Source organism: Dendropsophus ebraccatus, chromosome 6, assembly GCF_027789765.1.
Source record: "Dendropsophus ebraccatus isolate aDenEbr1 chromosome 6, aDenEbr1.pat, whole genome shotgun sequence".
Classification (NCBI taxonomy): Eukaryota; Metazoa; Chordata; class Amphibia; order Anura; family Hylidae; genus Dendropsophus; species Dendropsophus ebraccatus.
In genome coordinates this window covers 71,342,905-71,358,482 of record NC_091459.1, presented here as the reverse complement: position 1 = coordinate 71,358,482, position 15,578 = coordinate 71,342,905, and the positions used below count along the sequence as shown (strand labels likewise).

At 47.3% G+C, this 15,578-nt stretch overlaps 1 protein-coding gene and 1 long non-coding RNA gene across 2 annotated transcripts in view; one reads left to right on the top strand and one right to left on the bottom strand.

The window, feature by feature from the left end:
• The window catches only part of GNB4 (G protein subunit beta 4), a 115,354-nt gene extending 110,790 nt beyond the window's left edge, over window positions 1–4,564 (bottom strand). Inside the window, exon 1 of the mRNA XM_069975152.1 lies at window positions 4,496–4,564. The gene's annotated coding sequence lies outside the window, so the exon portion shown is untranslated. The remainder of the gene's footprint in view (window positions 1–4,495) is intronic.
• The window catches only part of LOC138795706 (uncharacterized), a 42,236-nt gene extending 27,209 nt beyond the window's left edge, over window positions 1–15,027 (top strand). The window contains exons 2-3 of the long non-coding RNA XR_011363660.1: window positions 12,346–12,420; window positions 14,616–15,027. This is a non-coding gene — a long non-coding RNA (uncharacterized lncRNA). The remainder of the gene's footprint in view (window positions 1–12,345; window positions 12,421–14,615) is intronic.
• The last annotated feature ends 551 nt before the right edge of the window (window positions 15,028–15,578 follow it).

Sequence of the window (15,578 nt, the reverse complement as noted above, 5' to 3'; positions counted from 1 at the left end):
GTCATTTACTTGGAAATCTGGTTCAACTAAAAATAACAAATAAAATGTTAAGAAAGTGATGCAAACACCTCTGGATGCATCTGGGAAAGCAGGGAAACAGTTTACATGAATCGCTATTACCGGGGTTTGCGATCCTCTGCACTATAGCCGATGTCTCTCATGGTTAATATATTGAATTGATAAAACACATTTTCTGTCTAATAAAGTCCCTTTTATTGTTCAATAATTAAATGTAAACGATTCCATCATTTTGCAATTAAATATACTGTTAAAATAAATAGATATATAAATAAATGTATATTTATATATATATTTATTTTTTGACAGTATATTTAATTGCACAATGATGGATTCGTTAGAATTAAATTATTGAACAAAGAAACTGTATTTATTTCAACGAAAATGTGTTTTATTAATGAAATATTAATTAGTACAGGAAGCTCCATAAGCCGTTAATTCATATTCCCGGCAATAGAGCATTCTGTACTAATCATCACTTTACTTTAATGAAAACATCAAATGTTTCTTCTAATTATGTTATCACAATAGCATTATTAGAAGAAACATTTAGAATTATATGTGCGCTCAGCTGATTGGCTGTTCGGCTGAGCGCACATATAATGAGCCGGTCCGCAGTACAGTCACTTCATTCTGCTGCGGACCAGCGAAGAGGACACATCGGGGTGAGTATAGAGCTCTCCCCACCCCCTCCCCAGCACTGCACCCCTCCCAGCAAGGAAGGGGGGGTCAGTTAACCCCTTCCTTGCTGGGATGGGTGCAGTCTGACATCAGTCTGGCCCCCAAGGGGTTAAGGGGGATGCAATACATCCTCCCTTAACCCCTTGGGGGTCAGACTGTAAGCAGCGATCTGTAAAGATGCTGCATACTGTAAGGAGCACAACACCGCTCACAATGATGGGTGTTGTGCTCCTGTTTGTGTGTTTCTCCCTTTTTGTTTTTCAGATATCGGTATCCTGGGGATTACATCGCATTCCGTGGACTACGTCGATGACCAGCGGTTGTTCTTTGAATTTTTTTAATAAAATGGTCAATGAGGGGTGTGGGGGTGTTTTTATTTGAATAAAAAAATTTTTAAACTTGTGTCTTGTCTTTATTTCTTTACTTTTTAGACTTGGTAGTGGAAGCCGTCTAATAGACGGAATCCATTACTAAGTTGGGGCCTAGTGTTAGCCGGTATAAAATGGCTAACACTAACCCCCTATTATTACCCCAGTACCCAATGCCACCAGGGGTACTGGGAAGAGCCGGGTGCCAGTGGTCCCGGAGCGTCAAAATTGGCGCTCCTGGACCGGGCGGCAGCAGGCTGGTAAGATTTAGGCTGGGGAGGGCCTAAAACAATGGCTCTTCCCACCCTGGTGTTACCAGGCTGCTGTCGTTTGGTTTTTAACCCGGCTGGTTATAAAAATAGGGGGGACCCTATGCGTTTTTTTTTAATTATTTATTTATTTAAAAAAAAAAACGCATAGGGTCCCCCCTATTTTTATAACCAGCCGGGTTAAAAACCAAACGACAGCAGCCTGGTAACACCAGGGTGGGAAGAGCCATTGGTTTAGGCCCTCCCCAGCCTAAATCTTACCAGCCTGCTGCCGCCCGGTCCAGGAGAGCCAATATTGACGCTCCGGGACCACTGGCACCCGCCTCTTCCCAGTACCCCTGGTGGCATTGGGTACTGGGGTAATAATAGGGGGTTAGTGTTAGCCATTTTATACCGGCTAACACTAGGCCCCAACTTAGTAATGGATTCCGTCTATTAGACGGCTTCCACTACTAAGTCTAAAAAGTAAAGAAATAAAGACAAGACACAAGTTTAAAAATTTTTTTATTCAAATAAAAACACCCCCACACCCCTCATTGACCATTTTATTAAAAAAATTCAAAGAACAACCGCTGGTCATCGACGTAGTCCATGGAATCCGACGTAATCCCCAGGATACCGATAACTGAAAAACAAAAAGGGAGAAACACACAAAAAACACACAAACAGGAGCACAACACCCATCATTGTGAGCGGTGTTGTGCTCCTTACAGTATGCAGCATCTTTACAGATCGCTGCTTACAGTCTGACCCCCAAGGGGTTAAGGGAGGATGTATTGCATCCCCCTTAACCCCTTGGGGGCCAGACTGATGTCAGACTGCACCCATCCCAGCAAGGAAGGGGTTAACTGACCCCCCCCTTCCTTGCTGGGAGGGGTGCAGTGCCGGGGAGGGGGTGGGGAGAGCTCTATACTCACCCCGATGTGACCTCTTCGCTGGTCCGCAGCACAATGAAGTCACTGTACTGCGGACCGGCTCATTATATGTGCGCTCAGCCGAACAGCCAATCAGCTGAGCGCACATATAATTCTAAATGTTTCTTCTAATAATGCTATTGTCATAACATAATTAGAAGAAACATTTGATGTTTTCATTAGTACAGAATGCTCTATTGCCGGCATATGAATTAACGGCTTATAGAGCTTCCTGTACTAATTAATATTTAATGAATAAAACACATTTTCGTGGAAATAAATTCAGTTTCGTTGGTCAATAATTTAATTCTAACGAATCCATCATTGTGCAATTCAATATACTGTCAAAAAATAAATATATAAATATACATTTATTTATATATCTATTTTTTTTAACAGTATATTTAATTGCAAAATGATGGATTCGTTAGAAATAAATTATTGATCAACGAAAGTGTCTTGATTACAAATAAAATGTGTTTGATTAATTTAATATATTAACTATTAGAGGCATCGGCATTCGGCATCATTGCCGGCTATTTTTGAAGTACTCCGTACGGACCGCCTGTCAATCCACGGCCGCATGTCCAGCCGCAAACAATGGTCTTGTTCATTTTTTACGGGTCCGTTTACGATAGGGCCGTAGATTCAGAGATAGTGTGCACTGTGCAGCCGCATATCCTATACTTCCAAGCATACACACGAACCACCAAAAATACCGCTGCACAATTACAGCCGCAAATACAGCCGCACTCTTACAACGTGTGAACCGAGCCATAGGCTGGGTTCACACTACGTTTTTGCAATCCGTTTCTTTGCATAAAAACGGATGAAAAACGGATGGAAAAAAATGTGTGTGAATCAGTTTTGATCAGTTTTTCCATTGAATTCCATTATAAATAAAAAAAAAAGGATCAAAACGGATCCGTTTTTTTATTGTACACAAAAACGTAGTCAACCTTACTATTGTGTCCGTTAAAAAAAAACGGATCCGTTTTTTTTTTTAAATGGAATTCAATGGAAAAATAGATCAAAACTGATGCACACACATGCATCCGTTTTTACAAAAAAATGCATAAAAAAAACCGTTTGCAAAAACGTAGTGTGAACCCATGCAAAAATCTGTATTACTGAAGTTACCCACAGAATGTAAGGGATAAAACGTTTGCTGATTAGAATAATGAATTCCGACTAGGGATGGTCCGAACTTGCCGAGGTTCGGGTTCGTATGAACCCGAACGCTCGGCAGCAGATTCCCGCTGTCTGCCCGCTCCGTGGAGTGGGCGGATACAGTGGGAGGAACGCCTGGAAAACTGGGATACAGCCTATATCTGGTATCGTGACTAGCTCTTACAACTAGTTTGTCACTAGTTTTTACATACAGTAGTGTGAACATAGCCTTAGGTTAAATTTACACAGGGCATATTTTCTAATAAAAATTACCTGCCTGGTGTGATGTATCAATATCATGCCGGGAGTGGGTAAAATGTTTAAACCTCTGTGGCACTGTAATAAAGCAGCCATAAAACTCTAGGGAAATCCACCCAAAGATCTGTACTAAGTTGTGCTGATTTTGATGTGGATTTTCCACATAACAACAATTTATTTACCCCATTTTTCATTTTTGCACTTTTACTTTTTCCACTTTATGGGGGATTTCTATATACACAGCATTGATCTCTCATAGAGATCAATGTTGTGTATATACACAGCACTGGTCAATGAGATCAGTGATCCATTGCTCCAGGCTGCTGCATCTTAGAGCAATGTATTGCAGAGCCAGATCGATCGTGGGGGGGAGATCCGTCCCACTAGACACCAGGGACGTGTAGAGCACAGCATTTAACTGCAGATGTCAGGTTTGACAGCTGCATTTAAATGCTTAAATAGCCAGCGTGGCAATGAGACCCACGTTGGCTAATGGAGGCGCTCCCCAGATACCAGCTAGGAACGGCGCCCTTCAGAGTGGGGTCCCAGTGGGAACCCTCTCGCCGCCATGACGTACCAGGTACATCATGGGACGCAAAGGGGTTAAAGCAAATGTACCTCGAATAGACCGGCGTAGGTCTATTCATGTAAAAAAAAAAAACTTAAAGCAATGTACCTGATGGTACAATCGCTTTAAAGAGGTTAAAGGACAACTCCCGCACTAAGGAAAAAAAACAAAAAACAATCAGAAACCTAGCTTTTATACTTATCATCCCTCCTGAGCTGTCACTGTTTGAATTTCCCTCCGTCTGTGTACCTTCTGATTTCTAGTCTTGTTCTTCATTTCTTCCTTGCTTCCTGGTTTCAGCTTCCCATGATGCACTTTGGCTGCTGTGACAAGCCAGCCCCCTGCTGTGACACAGCAAGTGCCTGCCCCTCCATTCACTACAACTCCCATCATACACTACACATGACCCCCCCTCTCTCTCTTCAGTCAGGCTGCTATATACACACACTGAAGCTGCACACACATACTGTCACCTCACTGTAGTGTACATTCTGCAGGATTAGGTCAGGGCAGCAGGGGAGAGATAAGACGTCTGTGTAGCTGACATGCCGGGAGTGAGGAGAAAGATAAGCAAGTGACATCACTCACTCACTCACTGAGTCCACTCGGCAGCAGGAGGGAGCATGGGGGAGGGGGGTCCTGTAGCTGGTTATGTGCCGGGAGTCAGTCACGAGTCATTATTGAGTTGCAGAATGTCAGATGGCTTACAGTTGCTCAGCCAATGGGAGCTGAGCAATAGTGATGGGTAGTTCGTGAGTGATTAGTTCAAAATGAACTAATCTTCAGAGTGAACTAGTTCATCTAGTTCACCATCCTGACAAAGATTAGTTCATTATGAACTAAACAGAAAGTGGGAGGAGCCAGTGATCCCTCATCCAGCTCCAGGAAACAAGCTCCCTGCTCTCACACTTGCTCTATAGCTCCTGAAGCTGTAAAATAAGGTAGTAAAACACTATACCGCACACATCACATACAAATATAATAATAATAATATTAATAAAATTGAAATTGCACAGTAGACAGACACAGCCCATATGTGTGAGAGAGAGAGAGAGAGAGAGAGAGAGAGAGAGAGAGAGAAAGAGAGAGAGAGTTAGTTTCTATATGTGGTTCATGTCCCTCACCAGTCTTTGGGATTAGATCAGCCTCCTGGAGCCTAGAAGATCAGTCTTGCTAAAATCTTTACCCCCTGGCTCCTGTTCTGTACTCAAAATGGTGGCTGCTGATCTGCTTCTCAGCTCCCGCATACACATTCATTATGAGTCAGTCCTCTACACTACCACAGGGGGCAGTGCTGGGCTCAGTGATATGCATCACATTGAACTAGACCTGATTCCTGATTCACTCTCAAACCATTTCGTTCAGCAGTTCATCTAGTTCATTTAGTTCACAGGTCCCATGATGCCTCTCTCTATCAGCTCCTCATAGGATATGGCTGGAGAATCAGCAGGCTGTTTTAGAGAAAGATTTTTTTGCCCCCATAGCAACCAATCACAGCTCAGCTTTCTGATATTGCTCTGACAAGTGAGAGAACTGGAGAATGATGAAAGTTAAACATTTTTTTTTAAAAAGTAAGCTTTCCAGTACTTATCAGTTGCTGTATGCCCTACATGAAGTCATGTAATCTTCCCAGTCTGACACAGAGCTCCTTGCAACATGACATTCTGTAGGGCATACAGCAGCTGATAAGTACTGGGAGGCTTGAATAATTAAAAAAGAAAAAAAAGGAAATTACTAACTTGAATAAATAACTTTTGAATTTATTTTCTCCAGAGTACCCCTTTAACAAAAGTTTGTTATATAATGATCAGATGTATTAACTATATCTGATCATTTTAACAAGACTATAACTCCTCCTAGGCCACAGCTTCTGTGTAATGAACTAGAACTGTTCAATATCTTCTCAGCAGAATCCAGAGAAATACTGAACTAAATGAACTCATCTTTTGAACTATTCTTTTCAGTGAACTAGTTCATAGTGAACTAATCACCAAAACGAACTAGATTTCCCATCACTAGTTAGCGCTGCGGTGGGCGCCGGGGGCGGGGCTTACCGCGATGGGGGCGGGCGGGGCTTACCGGGTCATACTGTTTGCAACTACGGAAGCCTGCACCAGAAGCTCCACGAGATTGAGTACTAAGGGGCATACTAAGGGGGTACTAAGGGGCATACTAAGAGGGGTACTAAGGGGCATACTAAGGGGGTACTAAGGGGCATACTAAGGGGGGTACTAAGGGGCATACTAAGGGACATACTAAGGGGCATTCTAAGAAGGTACTAAGGGACATACTAAGAAGGTACTAAGGGGCATACTAAGGGACATACTAAGGGGCATTCTAAGAAGGTACTAAGGGGCATACTAAGAAGGTACTAAGGGGCATACTAAGGGACATACTAAGGGGCATTCTAAGGGGGTACTAAGGGGCATACTAAGAGGGGTACTAAGGGGCATACTAAGGGGCATTCTAAGAAGGTACTAAGGGACATACTAAGAAGGTACTAAGGGGCATACTAAGGGGGTACTAAGGGCAGTGGCGTCGCTAGGCAGTTTTATTCGGGGCTCATGCCCCGAATAAAATGCCTGCTGCCCCGGATCTCTTCTGCCCCGCTCTTGCGAGCCAGATGCGGCTCTTTTGATGGCCGCATCTGGCTTGCAGATTGCAGCTGCTGCTGTCCTCCTTACCTACTGGCCGCGCTCCTCCATCCAATCAGCGGAAACCGGGAGTGTGGGGCCGCTGCGGTGGGCCGTGGTGCACGCATCCAATTAACGCGTGCGCCTCGGCGCACCGCAGCGGCCCCACGCTCCCGCTCTGAGCTGATTGAGTTGTAGGAGCACCTCCGGCCGCTACGGTAGGTGAGGCGGACAGCAGCAGCCGCGATCTAGAAGGAGGTGAGCAGGCACGGGGGGAGAGAAACGGGCGAGAAGCACAGGGGGAAAGAAGCAAGGGGGGAGAGAAACAGGGGAGAAAAGCATGGGGGAGAGAAAGAGGGGAGAAAAGCATGGGGGAGAGAAAGAGGGGAGAAAAGCATGGGGGAGAGAAAGGGGAGAAAAGCATGGGGGAGAGAAAGAGGGGAGAAAAGCATGGGGGAGAGAAAGAGGGGAGAAAAGCATGGGGGAGAGAAAGAGGGGAGAAAAGCATAGGGGAGAGAAAGAGGGGAGAAAAGCATAGGGGAGAAAAGCATGGGGGAGAGAAACAGGGGAGAAAAGCATAGGGGAGAAAAGCATGGAGGAGAGAAACAGGGGAGAAAAGCATAGGGAAGAAAAGCATGGAGGAGAGAAAGAGGGGAGAAAAGCATGGGGGAGAGAAACAGGGGGGAAAAGCATGGGGGAGAGAAACAGGGGAGAAAGCATGGGGGAGAGAAACAGGGGAGAAAAGCATGGGGGAGAGAAACAGGGGAAGAGAAAGAGGGGAGAAAAGTATGGAGGAGAGAAACAGGGGAGAAAAGCATGGGGGAGAGAAACAGGGGAGAAAAGCATGGGGGAGAGAAACAGGGGAGAAAAGCATGGGGGAGAGAAACAGGGGAGAAAAGCATGGGGGAGAGAAACAGGGGAGAAAGTAACAGAGGAGTGAAATGGGGGAGAGAAACAGGAGAGATAACCATGGGGGAGAGAAACAGGGGAGAAAAGCATGGGGGAGAGAAACAGGGGAGAAAAGCATGGGGGAGAGAAAGAGGGGAGAAAAGCATGGGGGAGAGAAAGAGGGGAGAAAAGCATGGGGGAGAGAAACAGGGGAGAAAGCATGGTAGAGAGAAAAATGGGGGAGAGAAACAGGGGAGAGAAACAGGGGAGATAAGCATGGGGGAGAGAAACAGGGGAGATAAGCATGGGGGAGAGAAAGGGGAGAAAAGCATGGGGGAGAGAAACTCAGAGGGCCCGGGCCCCGGATGTTTTAGGACCCTAGCAACGCCCCTGACTAAGGGACATACTAAGGGGGGTACTAAGGGGCATACTAAGAAGGTACTAAGGGGCATACTAAGGGGGGTACTAAGGGACATACTAAGAAGGTACAAAGGGGCATACTAAGGGGGGTACTATGGGGCATACTAAGAAGGTACTAAGGGGCATACTAAGGGCGGTACTAAGGGGCATACTAAGGGCGGTACTAAGGGGCATACTAAGGGGGGTACTAAGGGACATACTAAGGGGGTACTAAGGGACATACTAAGAAGGTACTAAGGGGCATACTAAGGGGGTACTAAGGGACATACTAAGAAGGTACTAAGGGACATACTAAGGGGGTACTAAGGGGCATACTAAGAAGGTACTAAGGGGCATACTAAGGGGGTACTAAGGGACATACTAAGGGATATACTAAGGGGCATACTAAGAAGGTACTAAGGGACATACTAAGGGAGTACTAAGGGGCATACTAAGGGATATACTAAGGGGCATACTAAGAAGTTACTAAGGGGCATACTAAGGGACATACTAAGGGGAGTTCTAAGAAGGTACTAAGGGACATACTAAGGGGGTACTAAGGGGCATATTAAGAAGGTACTAAGGGGCATACTAAGGGGGTACTAAGGGGCATACTAAGAAGGTACTAAGGGGCATACTAAGGGGGTACTAAGGGGCATACTAAGGGGGTACTAAGGGACATATTAAGAAGCTTCTAAGGGGCATACTAAGGGACATACTAAGGGGCATACTAAGAAGGTACTAAGGGGCATACTAAGGGGGTACTAAGGGGCATACTAAGAAGGTACTAAGGGGCATACTAAGGGGGTACTAAGGGGCATACTAAGGGGGTACTAAGTGGCATACTAAGGGGGTGCTAAAGGGCATACTAAGGGGCATACTAAGAAGGTACTAAGGGGCATACTAAGGGGGTACTAAGGGGCATACTAAGAAGGTACTAAGGGGCATACTAAGGGGGTACTAAGGAACATACTAAGGGGGTACTAAGGGGCATACTAAGGGGGTACTAAGAGGCATACTAAGGGGGTACTAAGGAGCTTACTAAGGGGGTAGTAAGGGGCATACTAAGGGGGTACTAAGGGGCATACTAAGGGGCATACTATGGGACATACTAAGGGGCATACTAAGGGGGTACTAAGAAGGTACTAAGAGGCATACTAAGGGGGTACTAAGGGGCATACTAAGTGGCATACTAAGGGGGTACAATGGGGCATACTAAAGGGGTACTAAGGGGGTAGTAAGGGGCATACTAAGGGGTTACTAAAGGGCATACTAAGGGGCATCCTAATTGGGTACTAAGGGGCATACTAAGGGGGTAGTAAGGGGCATGCTAAGGGGGAACCTAAGGTCATACTAAGGGGGTACTAAGGGGCATACCAAGGGGCATACTAAGGGGGTACTAAGGGGCTTACTAAGGGGCATACTAAGGGGGTACTAAGGGGCATACTAAGGGTACTAAAGGGCATACTAAGGGAGTACTAAGAAGGTAAAAAGGGGGGTACTACAGGGCATACTGAGGGGGTACTAAGAGGATACTAAGAGGCATACTAAGGGCGTACTAAGGGGCATACTAAAGGGATACTAAGAGGCATGCAACATAGGGGCATGCTATATACCATGTGGGGGCTAAAAAGGAGGGGTTATATTATGTGGGGACTATACTATGTGCTTTTTGGGGGCTCCTGCACAGGATTGGGTCCTATACTATATAGGGGCTGCTACGGGGGAGGGCTATACTCTATGGGGACTGCTGCACAGGGGGAGGGGAAAGTTGGCAAGAAACACAAAATAGAAGCAGAGAAGACATCCCCTGTGAGTCACCGAATACCGGCAATACAATCACCTATAAGGTCTGCAGGTGCATAGCCTCATCTACCGCTATATGGTGACTGCTGAGGGAGAGTACTGCTCTGTGCACAGCCTCATCTACCGCTATATGGTGACTGCTGAGGGAGAGTACTGCTCTGTGTACAGCCTCATCTACCGCTATATGGTGACTGCTGAGGGAGAGTACTGCTCTGTGCACAGCCTCATCTACCGCTATATGGTGACTGCTGAGGGTGACTGCTGAGGGAGAGTACTGCTCTGTGCACAGCCTCATCTACCGCTATATGGTGACTGCTGAGGGAGAGTACTGCTCTGTGCACAGCCTCATCTACCGCTATATGGTGACTGCTGAGGGAGAGTACTGCTCTGTGCACAGCCTCATCTACCGCTATATGGTGACTGCTGAGGGAGAGTACTGCTCTGTGTATACTGGATGTTATGTAGTAATGGTATAAGGGGGGGTGGCGTCTCTGATCAATGCTCAATTGTGGCGCCATATAAATGTGTGGGGGGGAAGAGCCTATTAACGTTCATACGTGGCGCCACATTACAAACATAGGGTGGTGCCTATCACATATGTGGCGCTATATTGTAAGTGTGTGTGTATAAAATGCTTTCCCCATACATTGTACAGGATAGGGACACTTTAGGGTCTATCCTGTTCCTATAATACCTAGAGACCGCAGAGCAGCAACCACTCCTCCTGATCTTTTGCAGCTATGCAATTTTAAGGCCGGGCTTACACAGCGTATGACACCGGCCGTGTCACATAACGGCTGGTGTCAGTGAACTTTAGCCCGGCTGGTACTGCTGTACTGCTCAGACGCAGGGCCGGTTTTAGACTAAATGTGGCCCTGGGCAAAGTTGAAGGTGGGGCCCTAAATGCTTAAATATTGTAGCAGCAATTTAATTTTTACACTTTTGTTGGTGATACCTGCTGCTCGTGGTGGGTTCGGCCATCAGTGTAAGGAGTATGAGGCTCTCTGGACAGTCCTCTGACAGATGATATCAGTGGGCATAGGGGATTAGGCTTGATGGAAAATCAATGCCCAACCTCTTTGTTCTCAGAGAGACAAGCCGCCATAAGATCTATGTGGCTATGGCTTACCCCTCCCATAGAGAACACAGGAAAACTCAGCTGTGCCGAACATTCCTGTGTATTAGGAAGACAGGGCCAGATGATATATATATATATATATCATTAGTGATGTGTGTGCAGCTCTTGCTGTATATAGTGAACAATAAAGATATATACTACGTGATCACGTCCTCAGACCTTGTCTGTGGGATCCCCCAGTCCCAGCTCTCACTTCTGGTCCTCTCTCTGAAGTTATAGGCCGTAACAAACAGACAAGGTCTGAGGACACCTGGGAATGTGATCAGGTAAGTAACAGCTTTATTATGTTATACGCACAGCAGCCAATGATTTTTACACTTGCCAAAAGACAATGATCATTTGATAACTGTTGTCTCTATATACACAGAGCGATATCGGACGGATTCGGACAATTTTCGTTCCGTGTATTATGGCCCTTAGTCAATTCAGAAGGTTACATGCCAGGACCGCCACTACATGTCAGGACTGCTGCTACATGCCAGGACTGCCGCTACATGCCAGGACTGCCGCTACATGTCAGGACTGCCACTACATGCCGGGACTGCCTCTACATGTCAGGACTGCTGCTACATGCCAGAACCGCCGCTCCGTGGGTGGGAGGAAAGAGGGGGGACATGGCAGGACTGCTGCTACATGCCAGGACCGCCGCTACATGGCAGGACTGCTGCTACATGCTAGGACCGCCGCTACATGCCAGGACTGCCGCTACATGCCAGGATCGCCGCTACATGCCAGGACTAACGCTACATGCCAGGACTAACGCTACATGCCAGGACTAATGCTACATGCCAGGACCGCCGCTACATGTCAGGACTGCTGCTACATGCCAGGACTCTCACTAGTGGTGTAAACACAAAAACTATTTATACTCACCTGACTTTTGAGTGCAGCGTCTTCTCTAAATGTGTAGATAGATAGATAGATAGGAGATAGATAGATAGATAGATAGATAGATAGATAGATAGATAGATAGATAGATAGATAGATAGAGAGTAGAAAACAAGCCGCACATCCAATTCCAATGTGGCGGGTGCTCAGGGAATAGAGAAAGATAGAAAGAGGCTATCGAAACGTTGCATCTGTTTGTTCACCATTTTTTTGGAATAAACTACACATTTTCTACTACCTGAGCTGGTGTGCTGTGGACTCTCCATCTTCTAGATAGATAGATAGATAGATAGATAGATAGATAGATAGATACATCGATAATATTTGAATGTTTTTATCATTTGCAGATTTCGGCTGTCCTCAGTATCCCATTCTGGTTTCTACAAAGATTTGGCAAAAAGATGGCAGCTTTTGGAATCTTTGTAAGTATTACTGCAGAACATGGCGCTCAGCGGCGTAGCTAATGTCTCCTGGGCCCTGGTGCGAGAGGTCAACTTGGGCCCCCCCCCTCCTCCTCCTTTCACGACCAAGTGATGCTATTGGTGTATATATATATATATATATATAAACACCAAGACAGATATTACCAAGAACACCAGCATATTGGAAGAGAAAGTATTATCACCGTACATATTACCGCCATACTGTTACCGACCAAATCCTGTATACTGAGACCAATATTACCAGTAATACCAGTATATAGGAAGGAAACATTACTGCCACACCACAACCACTACCATCACCACCATATTGTTACTGACCAAATCCAGTATACTAAATCACCTCATCCAGTCATATAGAGGTGGATGCAGCTGTACACAGGCTCTATACACCATATACATTACAGTGCAGTTATATCAGGTGACTCACAGGAGACGTCTTTTCTGATCGGAGTTCTTTCCTTTTCATCTTCTCCATCCATCCTGGGCCATTATGAGAACTTCTCCGAGCCACGAATCCACAGAATCTGCCAGACAGACATATTAGTCTCCTCACACTGGCACCATCCTCATCTCTATACACGCTGCACATCTGTATTGTCCCCTTTACACCCTCATTTAGTGGGTAGCCCTGACTCTATGTGACCCCCTAATAATATATGCCCCCCTCTGTGTATCCCCTCTCCCCCCCATGTTGCCCTCCTTATAGATGGCCCCCTCTCCCCCCACCCTCCCTTATAGATGGCCTCCTCTCCCTCCTCCATATAGATGGCCCCCTCTACCCCCTCCCTTATAGATGGCCTCCTCTCCCCCCTCCTTATAGATGGCCCCCTCTACCCCCTCCCTTATAGATGGCCCCCTCTCTCCTCACCCTCCCTTATAGATGCCCCCCTCTCTTCCACCCTCCCTTATAGATGGCCCCCTCTCCCCCCACCCTCCCTTATAGATGGCCCCCTCTCCCCCCCCCCTCCCTTATAGATGGTCCCCCCCCCTTATAGATGGCCCCCTTCCCCCCCTGCCTTATAGATGGTCCCCTTCACCCCCCTCCCTTATAGATGGTCCCCTTCCCCCCCTCCCTTATAGATGGTCCCCCCCCCCTTATAGATGGCCCCCTTCCCCCCTCCCTTAGAGATGGCCCCCTCTCCCCCCACCCTCCCTTATAGATGGTCCCCTTTCCCCCCACCCTCCCTTATAGATGGCCCTCTCCCCCCACCCTCCCTTATAGATGTTCCCCTTTCCCCCCTTCCTTATAGATGGTCCCCTCCCCCCCCCTTATAGATGGTCCCCTTCCCCCCCTCCCTTATAGATGGTCCCTCTTCCCCCCCTCATAGATACCCCCCTCTTTCCCCCCACCCTTATAGATCCCCCCCTTTTTCCCCCCACCTTCATAGATGCCCCCCTCTTTCCCCCCACCTTCATAGATGCCCCCCTCTTTCCCCCCACCCTCATAGATGCCCCCGTCTTTCCCCCCACCCTCATAGATGCCCCCACTTTCCCTCCACCCTCATAGATGCCCCCCTCTTCCCCCCCCACCCTCATAGATGTTCCCCTTTCCCCCCACCCTCATAGATGCCCCCCTCTTTCCCCCCACCCTCATAGATGCCCCCCTCTTTCCCCCCACCCTCATAGATGCCCCCCTCTTTCCCCCCACCCTCATAGATGCCCCCCTCTTCCCCCCACCCTGCAGGCTGATAAAAAAAAACAAAAACAAAACTTAACTGACCTGACAACGCGCTCCCACATTGATCCTCACTCCTCCTGGTCTGTCGCCGGCTACTGCGCGGCTGCCGGGGGTGTCACGTCCTATCCCCGGCAGCGCGCGCATCCCAGAGCTCCCTGCGCGTCGGAACCGGAAGTCAGGGCCCAAGGCGCGCAGGGAGCTCTGGGATGCGCGCGCTGCCCCGGATGAGACGCGACAGCCGCGCAGCAGCCGGGGGAAGACGGAGCCGGACATACATTTCAACAAGAAAAGAAGAGTATTATAGTAGACAAGGATCTGATTATACATCAGGAAACCATCCATAGTCATAATCCTTGTTTAACAAAATAGAAAATGTTAAGATGAAAAATAGGAGCTTGATTCTCTCTGAACCTTTTAATAGAGTTATTACCAAAGGCTATAGCCTCCTCATATTTGTAAGTGGTATTAATTTCTTGGATTGTGTCCTCTATTTTAGGAATTGCGAAACTCATCCCAGAGCTCCCTGCGCGCCGGAACCGGAAGTCGGATGCGTGCGCTGCCCCGGATGAGACGCGACACCCCCGGCAGCCGCACAGCAGCCAGGGGAAGACGGAGCCGGACTCTTGTGACCGCAAGCAATCACAAGAGTGATTGATCGGGAGGGCCTCTCGGGCCCCCCTTCGTGGCGGGCCCGGTCGCGGCGGTAGCTGCGCCACTGATGGCGCTGTATAAGTGTGTAAGTTCTAATAAAAAACACATGCTGGGTACAAAAAGCCACACGACTAACATGTAAATGATCTAGTACTTACCATTCTAAGAGTAATTAAAGAGTTTGTCTCCCCTAACCACGTCCATATACTCTATCAGGCATCATACACAGGATGTTACGCTGACAATAACCTCTATGGGCAGGAATGTAGAGCCGCTAAGTAATTGTGGTACTCGACCAGTGACGTGCTGTGATGTTACTGGTGACGCCACTTCTGTGGTGGTTGGTCGGTTGTGTTGTACACCTCAGCCAGCGATAGTAATGTTGTGATGCCAGTGATAGTCCAGCACACAGGTGCGATGTTGGTACCTGCTTTAGTGTTGTGGCTGGCTGTACTTCCCCCAAATGGTCGGTGACCTGCCAGGCTGTAATGTGTCCCTTGGGCTCTTGTCACGGCAGTCCTGAGTACAGTAGAGGTAGTTGTAGCGGTGCTTGTATAGTTGAGAGCAGAGTGGAGCAGTGTAGAGGAGAGCAGTTTGTCAAGGGAGAAACTTCCTGAATTCCCCCCCCCCCCCAAATCAACCGGTCTCAGAAAGTTATACAGATTTGTAAATTACTTCTATTTAAAAATCTCAGGAACTCCTCCAGTACTTATCAGCTGCTGTATGTCCTGCAGGAAGTGGTGTATTCTCTCCAGCCTAACACAGTGCTCTCTGCTGCCACCTCTGTCCATGTCAGGAACTGTCCAGA